We start from the raw sequence: 14,966 nt of genomic DNA, 5'->3' as shown, positions 1-14,966 counted from the left end.
AACTTACTTTGTGACCTGTGAGTCAGTTTTTCTCTCATGCTCTTAATTTCCCCAACTCTTCCACAATATTTAAGGAACTTCTTTAGCACCTTAGCCCTGGGCCCAGAGGAAGAATTGAAAACACCCTTTCCCTAAGGACCAGATGGCTTTCTGTTTCCTTCCACAGATGCACCTGCTCCTTGTCTTCCTGGCCTGTGCTTTACCACAATGAGGATGATGAGTCTGGACAACAGACAACTTGGAAGACTCTTATCTCTTGGGCACTGCAGCCAGACTGAGCACATTTCCCTGCACCTGAGATGGGAAGTGCTCTTAGCGGACTTTGAGTCTCTGGAAGAAAGTGCCCTGGAGGGTGTCCTTGTGTGAAAAAGGGAAACTGTTGGAAAAGGGTGCAAACAGTCTGCAAATCTGTGAAATGCAAATTATCAGCTCAAGATTGCAGTTCTCTTGAAGCCTTACCAGGACAGCAGTTAACTTTGATAAACTGGAAGAAGTCTTTGGGAGGGGCAAGAATTGGCAGCCAGACCTGTGTTCTTATCTAAGCTCCACTTCTTCCTGCTGTGACACTTGGACAGTTGCCTCTGAGTCTGCTGTCACTCAACCAAAATGGGGAAAATAATCGTTAATTATGGGGTCGCAAAGATTGACATGGTGTACTGAAATGCTTTTGGTAAAGACCCATGTTTTTTTCTCCTGCAGAAATAAGAATAAATAAGTTAAGGGAGATTATGGGGGTCATCTAAGAAAAGCCCAGAACTCTAGACCAGAGGCTATGAAAAACTAAGCTTATTCTAATCCTTTGCAACACTACTTTGTATAGCCTAGACATTCGCTGATGAAAAGGCCCTTCGGCACCACCTGGAGGAGAACATGAGTAATGCGTTGGAAAAGTTGGTTCTCCCTTTAGAAAATGGGGAAAGTTTAACTTCTTTGTACAGCATTCCTTCGTTTTGAAATGCCTACTACATTTCTTTTTTTTTTTTTCAACGTTTATTTATTTTTGGGACAGAGAGAGACAGAGCATGAATGGGGGAGGGGCAGAGAGAGAGGGAGACACAGAATTGGAACCAGGCTCCAGGCTCTGAGCCGTCAGCCCAGAGCCCGAAGTGGGGCTCGAACTCACGGACCGCGAGATCGTGACCTGGCTGAAGTCGGACGCTTAACCAACTGAGCCACCCAGGCGCCCCACCTACTACATTTCAAGTGTAGCATGCAACAACGAAGAAAACACAAAATTGTTGTCCCCGTGGAACGTACACTCTAGTGGGGGAAAGACGATAAAATGGATGATCTGGATGAGGATAAGTGCACTGGAGAAAACAGAGTAGAGAGACTAGAGAGAGTGGTAGATGGAGCCACTTCAGATGGTAGTACAGGCGTCTTTCATGAACATTTGATCAGAATCCTAAGGGGAGTGAGAAAGAACCAAATGGTTCTTTCTATCTAGGGGAAGAACATAGCAGGCATTGGGAACAAAATACAAAGGCCCTTTGGTGGAGCATCTTTAGCCTGTTTAAAACACACACACACAGCTTAGAGACCTATTTGGCTGGAATATGTGGACCAAGGAGGTTGAAGAGATGGCTGGGGGTGAGATTGTACAGATCAGCAAAACAACTCTGAAGACCAGGAAATTGTAAGTTTCTCTGAGTCCAGGAAGAGAGGTAATCTTCGAAGCCAGACAGATGGGATGCTTGCAGTCAGCTTTCAAATGGGCTAAAACTGGGAGAGGGTGTGTCACCAGTCCCACTTGAACGGGGTCATGTAAAGAAACTCGTGGATATGGTAAATGCGTACTCATTCATTCTGACCCTTTCTAATACACTTTCTTGTACCCAGAGGCTGGAAAGCTAAAAGCGATGGGTTTTAAACTTCCTTAAAGCAAGGTTCTGAATATAATTTAAATTTTGCCAATTAAATGTATAAATAAGATGTGGAAGGAAGAAGTGATTGTGGGGCCATCTTCAGCTACTTTGTTGCTACTGCAAGGATCTAAAGACCTTGGGTTTCTCTTCAGTGGTACCCAATATCCGCCCGTAGTTTTGTGAGTGTTGAAGGGCTTCCTGATCATAAAGAACAGTGATGTGTGTTCTTGTAGTCAGCCTGTGGTGGCCTGATGATTCCTCATCTTGATGGTGGCAGAGGGAATGCTACCAGGGTAGACCTGGAGATCCAGTCTAGAGCCCACTGCTCAGGCTTTCCAGTTCTTGCAAGCACCTATTTACTTGCGTTGAATCCTTTGCTACTTAAAATAGGTAGGGTTTTGTGTCTTGCAACTACTAAACTCCAATAACCGTTTATTTCCGAAAGTGGTTATAGGCAGTAGGCCCTCACAGATGGCACTCTTAGATTAGTTATGACTGTTGGATTTGAAGGAAATGAGGATAAATTGCCATTGGAAAAAAGTAGACAAAGATTACGTACATTTGTGTTTCGGTTGAAACGAAAAGTCTCTTGGAGGACGTCGGCAGATCAAATGGCTGCCACTACAGACCATCATGTAAGAAATGAGGGCCTAGATGGTGGTGGCGATGCTAAAGAAGTAAAGGAGAAAAAAAGCGAAAAACCCAAAGACCCCAGAACTTTACATTTTCAGCTCCAGGCATGTATAGGAGAGCCCCAGAAGAATTTTGTCTCTTGCAACTGCAAGGCCGATGTACATGAAAATCAGAAGGAGATTCTGGGTTACAGAATTACAGCATGAGTTAAATTCATAGCCTTACCATGTCTCTTATGTGAAAATTAGAACCTTGTTTGGGAGAGAATGGGACCCTGAAACGAGAAATGGGGACATTTGAGTGGATTTAGGTAAGTCCCAGTGTTCTGAATCCAGATTCCACTTAGTGTCTCTTACCAGAAGAAACAGCCTTTCTTCCCCTCACTAATATGGCTGGTCCTGTCTTACTTGGAGACCTTGGGTAGTTGCCTTGAAAGGGAATGCCAATATTCATGTCCAACCCACTACCCCATGTTGCCACCAGATCTGTAACTAGAGTTAGATCCCGATGTGCTTCTGGAAGGCAAACACAAAGTCTGATCCGAGGGAAGGCTTACAGAAGAATGGTAAGGCTTAGTTAATTTGAATCAGCAGAAACCTGGGTTTTAAAGGTTTAAATTAGACCAGGAAGAAAAGAACAAAATTTTATTTCATTTGGGTTGAATTTATGGATATGGAAATTCTAGAGATTCTGGATTCAGTATATTGGCTTTAGCAGCTACGAGTGGCTCTTAGCTGGTTGGTTAGATGAAACCTGGACTGCACACGGTGTATGTTCAAATTGAAACTCCTAAAATTCCTTAGCATAGCAGAAGATAAATCCAAAAACATGAAGATAGAAATGTTGATGCAGATTTGTCATATGTGTGACTTAATCTAATTTTGCCCTCTAGAATTGCTCAGAGGATGTTCCTTTCACCAAGGAATTGGAAAGTATGTAGACAAGAGGAACACCTTATCTTGGAGAGTGCTGTAGTTTATATCCTCCATAGGCTGGGAATGAAGCTAAGAGATGCTGCCGTTGAAATGGAATCCCTGACGTCAGTAAGAATGATGGGGTCCCGGAGTGGAGGAGCCAAGGGGCAGTACCAAGGCAACAGAGCCGGAGTGATGAAATAGAACCTTCCAAGGTCCTATTTGGTTGGTATAACCCAAATCAAGACTCCAGATCTGGCAAAAAGAGACCTGTTTTGAGTCACCAAAATGGAAAGTTACGAACTCTCACTAAATTCTCGGGCCCAAGGTCCTTGAATAAAGGGGTGCGGAGTACCCTGAAGGTAGCACCCAACAATATAACCATCACTGTAATTGCAAATCTTTCAGTGTTCCCCAAGGGAATCTTAAGCCACTTATCTATGTTCCTGTGCTTAGGGGAATGGAAATACCCAGGCCTTTAGGGAATACTTAGAAACTAGCCCTATGCTAACAGTAATCCCCAAAAAGGTCTGTGTTCCACTAGTTAGAATTGAGGTTTGTGGGGTATCAAGGGTTTGGAGGGGTGTCCTCCAAAATGTATGTGTTGGAACCCTAACCTCTCATACCTCAGAATGTGATCTTATTGGAAATAGGGCTGTTGCAGATATAATTGCATAAAGTGAGGTCATACTGGAGGAGGTAGGCCCCTGATCCGATATGATGCGTGTCGCGTGAAAAGGAAGAATTTGGACACGGAGACCCAAAAACAGAACGTCATGTGAAGATGAAGCCAGAGATCGGGATGATGCAGCAGAAGCAAAGGAACTGCGAAGATTGCCAGCAAACCACCAGAAACTAGGGGAGAGGCCTGGAAGAGATTCTCCCTCAGCCCTCAGAGGAGCCAAGCCTGCCCACACCTTGATCTCAGACTTCTAGCCCAATAAAATTGTGTTGTTTAAACCACCTAGTTTGTGGTACTTGTCATAGCATATCTAGCAAACGAATATATGGGGATCAAAGAATTTTTTAATGTCTATTTTGAGAGAGAGAGAGAGAGAGAGAGAGAGGCAGAGAGAAAGAGAATCTCAAGCAGGCTCTGTGCTTGACAGCACAGAGCCGGACGTGGGGCTTGACCTCACAAACCATGAGACCATGACCTGAGTCAAAATCAAGACCCAGACACTTAACTGACTCAGCCACCCAGGTGCCCCGGGGATCAAGCCATTTAAAAGGAATGTTGGCCCGGGTCTATCTCACATATTCGTCCTGTGGTTACTTCCCAGTTCGAGTGGTCACAGTTGTTCTAGACGTACTTGGCAACTGGCAGAATCTTTCACAACGACCTGTACGGTTAAAGCTATTGTGGTGAGAAGAGTAAAAGAAAGCCCCTGGATCCGTCCCTCCCTACCAGAATAATCCAAGAGCAGTAGTGCGCCCCTGAGGGCATGACAGATACTGCTGCCTCGTCAAAGACTGAGAAATCCAGGAGTGCTGATTGATCTCTATCTCACCTCCATTTAAAATTATTTGTTTGCCCTGTACAGGACTTGCAGCTGTTATTTCAGATGTAATCTCTTCATGAAGCAAGTCAGCACCTGCCCCAGCACCTGCAGCCATGCAACTGTTGACCTGGAAGATGCTTTCTTCTCTTCTAGCCCTAGGAGCAGAAAACGTCAAAAGTAGAATACTTTTCACCTATCAGGGTCAACAGTACATCTTACTGTCCTACATCTGGGTCATATCACCTCACCAGCTCTGTTGAAATCCAATCTGCAGGCACTTAAGTCATCTCGTTTCCCAGAACACCGCTCTACATGGGATGAAATCATGTTTCTGGACTGAATAGGAAGTAGCAGGTGTCTAAATGCCTCGGTAAAGCACATGTGTTCTAGAGGCTGGGAGATAATCCCCGTGGGGATTAAGGGCACTTCCTCCTCCATGAAGTTTTTAGGAAACCAGAGCAATAGTGTGGAGCATGGCAGGATGTCTACAGTGAAAGATAAGCTATTGCACTCACTGCACGCCTGCCACCACTCAGAAACCCTGAGAATTTGATCTCTTTTGATATTGGAGGTAATAGGCCACGTTTGGTTATGCTGCGCTGACCTGTTTGCCAAGTATCTCACACGGCTACCAACTCCAATGGGCCAAGAAGAAAAGATGCTCCCCAGTTGGTATAGGCTGCAGTGTAAGCAGCGTGGGTTTTATGATTCAGCGGATCCAATGGTGGGCAAAGCCCCTTGGCAAATGAGGATAGTGTATACATACACGCCAGCAAACTTCCATAAGAGAATCACAGTGCAGGGCCTAACGATGTTGGAGTCAAGTTGTGCGATTTTGGCAAGGCCTATTCTTTTTAGAAGCTGGTATTGGCTTACTACTGAGCCCTGCTCCGTCGTCTGGGGAGATGAGCTGCACGTTTCGTAGCAGATCAGCTCCCTCCCATCACAGAGGACACGGGGATTTTCCTCAGTGGAAAATCAAGATCTGGCTTGTTTCCATGAATGTCAAGCCTAAAATATTCACAAACTTGAAATTAGATTATTACAAAACCAAAGACATCCCCCCTTCTCATTATTCTAAAAAAAGTTTTTTTAATGTTTGTTTATTTTTGAGAGAGAGAGACACACACACACACAGAATGTGAGCGGGAGAGGGTCAGAGAGAGAGGGAGACGCAGCATCCGAAGCAGGCTCCAGGCTCCGAGCTATCAGCACAGTGCCTGATGCTGGGCTCGAACTCACGAACAGTGAGATCAGACCTGAGCCGAAGTCGGACACTTAACCGACTGAGTCACCCAGCCGCCCGCCCTCCCCGTTATTCTAAATTTGCTTGTACTCTCACAAGCATGGTGGTTAAGAGGATAGACTCCAGAGCCAGAACGGCTGGATGGGAATTTCTAACTCTACCTTTTAAGTAGCTTATGACTTTGGGCAAATGATTTAACCTCTCTGTTTCAGCTTCATCATTTGGGACTGTGAGGATTACATGAATACTGAGAATAGTGCCCAGACTGTAGTAAGTGCTTTATGTATTAGCTAATATTTTCATTTATCATCATCACCATCATCCATGAACTTATTGAATGCCTTATTCATTGTCTGCACACCGCCTCTCATCAAGTGAGCTAAGTAAGCTAAGGCCAATGGGCCTGTTCGTGACATGCCATTTTGCTAGAGCTGGTGGGCAATCAAGCTATAATAATAATAAATTCCTGGAAAGTCTGAATTGGAAGCACCTTTGAAGATCAATGACCCAACTCCTTCATTTGTCAAATGAAGAAGGGAATTGAGACACGATAAGGACAACACACCGTCCATGAAGCTGTGCCCGCGGTTCCCTCAGCCTCCTCCCAAGGCCCGTGGACCTGAGCTGGTCTTGCCTCATGGAATCACTGCGATCTAGGTCACGTAAATCCGATGAAGCCAGCCCTGCCGACCTTCCTGCAGCTGATTGGACACAGGATTTGGGCCCAAGCCAAGTGCCGCTGTGAACAACCTACATGTGCTGGAGGCCAACTGCCTGTGTGAGACGAGACTGCCAGACATGGGAGAAAGAAGCATTAGAAGCACACCCAGAGCGCGTCACCACATCATCGTTCCTGTTCCCCAGGGACCTGCGTGGGCTGCCGGGATGGCTTCCCTGCCCACCGTACTTCCTCACTGCCCTTTCCACAGCCCCCATTACTGTCAGTCATCCGAGCATGGCTCTTGCTTGCACACCTGAAGAGGCTCGTGAGCATACCCAAACATGGCCACTGGTTTTCTGGGGGGTCACAGCCAGATTAAAAAAAAAAAAGCAGGGGGGTGCCTGAGTGGTCAGTTGGTTGAGCGTCTGACTTCTGCTCAGGTCACGATCTCATGGTTTGTGAGTTCAAGCCCCGCATCGGGCTCGCTGCTGTCAGCGTGGAGCCTGCTTGGGATTCGGTCTCTCTCCCTCTCACTGCCCCTCCCTACTTGTGTTCTCGTTCTCAAAAATAAACAAAAAAACATACGGAGGAGGAAGAAGCAAGCCACAGACCCAGATCTGGAATTCCAGACCTCACACTCTTTCCACTCTGACATGGCCGTGTCACATGCAGTATGAGGGAGAAAGGGCTTCATGGGTGCAGGGACCAGAGGAGGCTGCCAGCACTGTGCAGTTGAACTCTGAGGCTTGCGGTGTTACCAGAAGGATCCAGCAAGGGCAGGGCCACTGCCCCACCTCTTAGCCTGTGCTGGAGCTGCTGCTTAACTTTACTTCTGTGTGTCTGCCTTTGTGAGTGGCTTGGGGTATAGTTCTAGATGCAGATGCTGCTTTGTCGTTCCTCGGGCACCTCCCTTGGAGGAAATTCATCCGTCGCTCGCTATATGTGGACAAGGGCTCTGCTCGGACCCTGTGCCTGGGCAGACACAGACAGACACGGGCCGTGGAGCTGGGAAATCACCAATGACAAAATGGCATTTGAAACCACAGATGTGAATGACGGGAGAGTTGGCTTTCTCTTCTCGTAAACCTTTCACCGACACGTGCAGAGAAAGGAGCAACCAGAAAAGGGGCGAGGGGGAACCCAGGAACGAGCAAGACAGCGGAAGCCAAGCGGGGTCCGAAATTCCCAAGAATTTCGGGAAGGAAAGCACGGTTAGCGGACATGTGAGGTCAAGCTGGCCGAGAAGTGAGTTCGTCACATGAGAAGCGATTGCTGACTTGAGAGCGAGCCATCTCGGAAGACAGCCGCAGTAGAAAATGGAGTTCATTTAGTTGAGGTGTGAGTGGATGGTGAGGAGGTAGAGGCGGTAGACAGATCTCTCCTAAGAAGGGGAGATTTGTTTTTTGTAGTAGGAGAGACTCATGCACGTCTGGACCCTCAGGAGGAAATACGGAGAGAAAGGAAGCGATTTAACGGTGCTCCGTCTCTAGAAGCCAGAGGGACGAAATCAAGGGCAGGCAGAAGGGTTGGCTGCGGACACAAGAAGGGGCCCTCCCCTCGCAGCTTGGAGGCACATGAAGACAGCCGCGAGATTTAGTGTCCTTCCCAAAGGGGCTAATCTTTGCTAGGAGAAGGAGTACAATGCCTCCAACAGAACAGATGGTTGATAAATACCAATCCTTCCTCCCCTCCCCGGCTGGGTGGTTCCAGTCCTCTGAAGTCACACACGACATCACTCAGGGTGTTATGTTACAAGGCTAAGGAACACAGCTAGAGCTGGAGAAATTCAAGACAATCCCAAACTTTTCTGGAATTTCGGAGAACTAGAGGCTGCTTTCTCCTGAGGTTCCTAAGCTGGAAGGACATAAGTGAGTGTGGCTCTTCCACTATGTGGACAGACTTCCTGACACTGAAGCCACACAGCAGAAGGCAGAGCTGAGAAGCGGAGGGCAAGAGACAGGGACACCATTTGAAACCACCATATGACATCATTCTAACCATGCCTGAAGTCCCTGAAATTTCCCATGCCGTAATCCAACAAATTCTTTCTCCCTATCCAAAGCCCGCTTCTGTTAAGATTCTGTCATCTATAACTGAAGAGTTTCTGACTAATACAGGAAGTGGGGTGTTACTGGTCGTGATTCCTAACACACGGCATTGGCAGGGGGGAGGTAGGGTACAGAGAGTGAGGATCTCCCCATCCCTGGCTGGGAGGTCGGCACTCCCTGCCATGCAGGTATACAGCCAGGGTCTCTTGGAGCTCAGACCATGTACCTAACACAGGTAGGAGCTCGGGGACTTGGTAGAAATATGTCAGAAGGTTGTCTGTTTTGGCTGTTTTCCCAAGCCTTTAGTTCGGAGTCAAAGACACAAATTTTGCAGACAGAATAATGAATAATAAAAAACTAATGTTTCTTTTTTTAAAAAATGTTAAGTTTATTTATTTACTTTGAGAGAGAGAGAGCATGTCAGATGGGGAAGGGGCAGAGGGGCGGGGGAGAGAGAGAGAGAGAGAGAGAGAGAGAGAGAGAGAATCCCAAGCAGGTTCCACATCACCAGTGCAGAGCCCAATGTGGGGCTCGAACTCACAAACCACGAGACTATGACCTGAACCGACGTTGGACGCTCAACTGACTGAGCCACCCAGGTGCCCCAAAAAGCTAATATTTCTGAAGCACTCGTCCTGTGCTGGGCTCTAAGAGCTTTACCCATATTGATCCACTGACCCTTCACAATAACACAAAGAAGTAGGTACTGTTGTTATTCCTGATTTTACATTGGAAGAATCGAGACACAGCACCATTCACCCAACGTCACAAAGCTAGACAGGGAGCTGCAACGATCGCTTGAAGCCGGGCAGCCTGGCCCCTGACCTTGTGTGCCTACAGCTTTGCCAAGAGAGACTTCCTGGAGCCAGCAGTCCGAGCTGACACAGTCTGAAGGTCACGTGCTTTGCAAGATTGAAAAAGCTCATCTCTTCATGTCAAAGTGAGCGGAAACAGGGGCGCCTGGGTGGCTCTGTCACTTAAGCGGCCACCTTCAGGTCAGGTCATGAATTTGAGCCCTGCATCGGGCTCTGTGCTGACAGCTCAGAGCCTGGAGCCTGCTTCGAATTCTGTGTCTCCCTCTCTCTTTGCCCCTCCCCTGTTCACGTTTTGTCTCTCTCTCTCAAAAATAAACTTTGAAAAAAAAAGTTTTTTGAGTGGAAACAAAGGCAGGAAGGCAGGAAACGCAGCCCCACCCAAGCCCTTCCTGCCTGTCCCCACTAACAGGAGACTTAGCCTATGCAAAGAGCTTTCCACTGGGATAGAGCCTAGTGGTCAGAGTTGCTCCAAAGCAGTGAGGATGGAAACCCTAGGCTGAGCACTAGGAGGTCCCACAGCTGAGAGACACCCCCCTCCCCCACCGGTCTAGATTCAGAGACCATAATTCACAATTCTTCTGACTTGGTTATTAACCCCTAGAGTTATCCAAATATGAATAGTCAGAAACCTTCTGCATCTTTTAAGGGAGTGGTTTTGCAAAAAAACCCCACACAAAACAAATCCTGGCACAAGAAAGCTTGCAACTGATCAACCCCTAGGGCATTGTCTCAGTTCCAAACAATACGAACAGGACATCTTCACAATCCTTCTAAGATGTGGCCTGAAAGTTACAACAAATAGGGGAGACCAGCCAACACGGCAGAGCAGACAAACCAGCTTCACTCTCCCAAGGCAGGGCATCCTTGCTGTTCTCCACCTCCAGGATGCAATACACATTCCATACACCCCACAGACCATTGGGTGCTGTTTTGCCTCCTCTCCTTTTCCAAATAGGGGTGTTTATAATTATCTTGTGTTCCCTCCGCCTGTACACCAAGGTATTACGTATGGGGCTGATTAACTTCAGTGTTTATCTGTAGTGGCGTTTCCTAAACTTTTTGCTCTCAAGATCCCTTCACGCTCTGAAAAACTGAAGACCTGAAAGGGTTTTTGTTCATATGGGTCACATGATCGATATTTGCCATATTCGAAGTCAAATTAAGAGTTTAAAAAATAAGCGTGCCTGAGGGACTCAGTCTGTTGAGTCTGACTTTGGCTCAGGTCATGATCTCACGGTTTGTGAGTTTGAGCTGTTAGCACAGAGCTCTCTTCGGATCCTCTGCCCCCCCCCCCCCCCCCGCCCCTCTCCTGCTCGTGCGTGCATGCTCTCTCTCTCAAAAATAAATAAACATTACAAAAAGTTTAAAAACATATTTTTAAGTAAAAATGATGAACCCACTAAAGTTAACACAAATAACACCCTTTTCAATGAAAAATAACGACATTTTCCAAATCAAAAAAAAATTAGTGGAAGAATGACATTGACAGTTTTGCATATCTCTTTAAATGTCTGGCTTAATAAAAGGCGGCTAGATCCCTATAACTGCTTCTTTGCTCCTTTACTCAATCTGTTGAGATTTGTTTTAGTTGCAGTATATGAACAAAATTCAGCCTCACACAGATATAAAAATGGAAAAAGGAGGGTTATTTTATTTCTTTATTTAAAATGTTTACGTATTTATTTTTTTGAGAGAGACAGAGCAGGAGTGGAGGAGGGGCAGAGAGAGAAGGAAACACAGAATCCGAACCAGGCTCCAGGCTCTGAGCTGTCAGCACAGAGCCCGACGCGGGCTCGAGCTCATAAACTGGGAGATCACGACCTGAGCCCAAGTCCGATGCTTAAACAACTGAGCCACCCAGGCACCCCAAGGAGGATTATTTTAAAAGCTTTTTCAGATAACTGTGATATTCCTCTTTTCCTTTTTTTAAGAGAAGAAAGTGAACGCAATCCCCCACTGCCTTAAATTACACAACCGAGTCTCCCGCATTTGGGGAAATTGAAGAGATCGGCACCCCGAGAAGTGCAATGGATGGGCCTTGCCCGGAAAAGCACCTTTATGATCACGGTTTTCCCTCGCCTGGTAAGTATGTGGATATTCCTCTTTGATACTATACCAAAACTTAACAAATGAAGACTTGCAAAATTTAGTTTCAGTGTGGAATCTGAAACCAATTTTTCGTTAAGTTAAAATACATTGGTCTATCATGCACTTTGAATGCATCTTTTATCTGTGACTGATTTTGTAACACTTGGAAAATAGGGTTCACTGAGCTATGGAGATCTTCTAAATGTCGACACATGTTATTATACAATGTAAAAGAAATTATGTTCATTAATGTCACCATTGATCTCATCAGAAGTCCTTAAGTAGGGGCGCCTGGGTGGTTCAGTCGGTTAAGCGTCCGACCTCAGCTCAGGTCATGATCTCACTGCTTGTGAGTTCGAGCCCCGCATCGGGCTCTGTGCTGACAGCTCGGAGCCTGGAGCCTGCTTCGGATTCCATGTCTCCCCCTCTCTCTGCCTCTCCCCTGCTCTGTCTCTGTCTCTCTCAAAAATAAACATTAAAAAAAATTTGTTTTAAGTCCTTAAGTATTGGGAAGCTACTAAACTCACAGTGGTGGATACAAACATTCCAAAAGGCTAATTTTCACTCAAAAGCTGAAATTTTATTATTAGCAGCAAATATGGTCAATTTCCCCCTTGAGTCAATAGGCTCACTTCTTTCATTTTAGAGAAAATGTCTGCAAAAATAAAAAAATGAGAAAAAAAAAACCTACATTTGCATAACCATGGTCTGTCTTTCAATCCTTCTTCCAGGTAAAAATGGTGTTCAACTTGCAACTCAAAATAATTCCACAAGTGATCTTCCTGAGACAACCATGGTACTTAGGCATATAGCAGAATTCTTCCCACCCTGTCAAAATATTTAAAAGAAGTATAGTCAATGGGGCGCCTGGGTGGCTCAGTCGGTTAAGCGTCCGACTTCAGCTCAGGTCATGATCTCACAGTTCGTGAGTTCGAGTTCCGCATCAGGCCCCGTGCTGACAGCTCAGAGCCTGGAGCTTGCTTCGGATTCTGTGTCTCCCTCTCTCTGCTCCTCCCCCACTCATGCTCTGTCTGTCTCTCCTTCAAAAATAAATAAAAACATTAAAAAAAATTTTCTTTAAAGAAGTATAATCAAGGGTAGAGATTTAATAAAGTTAATAATTTGTACTGTTTCATCAAGTCAGTCTTTGAAATTTTTCTTTAAGTTTATTCACTTATTTTGAGGGAGGGAGAGAGAGAGAGAGACAGCATGAACAAGGAGAAGGGGAAGAGAGAGAAGGAGAGAGAATCCCAAGCAGGCTCAACACTGTCAGCACAGAGCCCAACGTGGGACTGGGGCTCACAAACCACGAGATCATGGCCTGAGCCGAAATCAAGAGCCGCTTAAACAACTGAGCCACCCAGGGAACCCTCATCGAGTCATTCTTGAATGAAACTGCTGTATTTGTTTCCTTTGCTGAGCACACACAGCAGTGAGGAATACAGTGATTACAAATACAGCCTGGAGCCTCGCCTCGCTTTATCTTAAGGGGCCAGCTGCTGTATCCGCCATCACTTTCCCACCACCAAAAAGGCAACATAACATCTTAGTATTTATTACGAAAATAGCTCTGACTTCACAGAGCCTCTGAAAAGATTTGGGGGATGCTCAGGAGTTTGTAGACCACGCTTTGAGGAGCGCTGATTTAATGCTTTATTTATCCATTAACAAATATGCACCAAGCACCTACTGTGTCCCTGAGACTGTTCCAGGCGCTGGGCGTTGAGTGGTGATATACGAGATACTTAAGGCCTCTGCTCTCATAGGGCCCACATTCTTGTAGAAAGAACTGAAAATTAATAAAGAAATAAATCAGTAAGATTATTTCACCTAGAGAGAAATGCTTCGAAGAAAATAAAACTGTACACCCTACACCCTATACGGTGATGTATGTCAATTGTTTCTCAATAAAACTGAAAAAAGGAGAAGCAAAGAAAATAGGATGATTAGGGGCCCCTGGGTGGCTCAGTCGGTTTAGCGTCCGACTTTGGCTCGGGTCATGATCTTACGGTTGGTGAGTTTGAGCCCCGCATGGGGCTCTGTGCTGACAGCTCAGAGCCTGGAGCCTGCTTCACATTCTATCTCCGTCTCTCTCTCTCTCTCTCTCTCTCTCTCTCTCTGCCCCTCCCCCACTTGTGCTCTGTTTCTCTGTCTCTCAAAAATAAATAAATGTTTAAAAAATTTTTTTGGGGGGCGCCTGGGTGGCGCAGTCGGTTAAGCGTCCAACTTCAGCCAGGTCACGATCTCGTGGTCCGTGAGTTCGAGCCCCGCATCAGGCTCTGGGCTGATGGCTCAGAGCCTGGAGCCTGTTTCCGATTCTGTTCTCCCTCTCTCTCTGCCCCTCCCCCGTTCATGCTCTGTCTCTCTCTCTCTGTCCCAAAAATAAACGTTGAAAAAAAAAATTTTTTTTTGAACTAATTTGGTGGATCGAAAGAAAGGAAGGAAGAGCAGTGTGGCTGATGGGTAGAAATCGAGGGGAGAGTGATAGGATATGATGCTGGAGAGGTAGAGGGGAGCCAGGGCGTGCTGGGCATTGCAGGCCACAGTGAAGCCCTACGTAGGCCATGAAAGGGAGTTTTTATATGACCTGACTTACGTTTTTTGAAAGTAAATGGTTGCTGTGTAGAAAGTGGGTTGTAGGGGTGGAAGTAGAGAGGCCAGTTGGGAGGCTGCTGGATGAAGGGAGGGACAGCGGAGATGGAGAGAAGCCGTTTGACATGATACATAGTTTGGAGACAGAGCAACAGGGCTTGCAGATGGGTAGAATATGGAGAATGAGTAAAAGGGAGGAATCAGGGAAGGCTTTTGTGCTTTGGGCTTGAACGTGTAGGTAGATGACGGTGCTGTTTACTGAGATGAGAGAGACTAGGGGAAGAATGAATCGAGGGGAGAGGAACCAAGAGCTCTTCCTGAGTCCACTAAGTTTAGACGGGCGTTAGGCATTCAAATAGAGATGACAAGCAGGCAGCTGGGCACAAAAGCTTGGCACATAGTGAGGGCTCAGAGCTGGAGATACACACGTGGGCCATTGACATCTTGATAATAGAGAAGCCAAGGGACTGGCTGAGATCATTGAAAAAGAGGGTGCAGACAGAGAGAAGAGGTCTTTGCCCAAATTTTCAGGCATGCTATCATGAAGGGTCAGTCAAGAGATGGGCATCCCATGAAGGTAAAGAATCATTGAGGCTGCAGAT

At 46.3% G+C, this 14,966-nt stretch overlaps 1 non-coding gene across 1 annotated transcript; it reads right to left on the bottom strand.

Moving 5' to 3' along the window:
* Window positions 1–11,614: 11,614 nt before the first annotated feature.
* LOC115522688 lies at window positions 11,615–11,774 on the bottom strand. The gene has a single exon (XR_003971570.1). It is a non-coding gene; the product is annotated as a U1 spliceosomal RNA (small nuclear RNA).
* Window positions 11,775–14,966: the final 3,192 nt, after the last annotated feature.

Source organism: Lynx canadensis, chromosome C1 (genome assembly GCF_007474595.2).
Source record: "Lynx canadensis isolate LIC74 chromosome C1, mLynCan4.pri.v2, whole genome shotgun sequence".
Taxonomy (NCBI): Eukaryota; Metazoa; Chordata; class Mammalia; order Carnivora; family Felidae; genus Lynx; species Lynx canadensis.
This window is presented reverse-complemented; position numbering and strand designations above follow the sequence as displayed.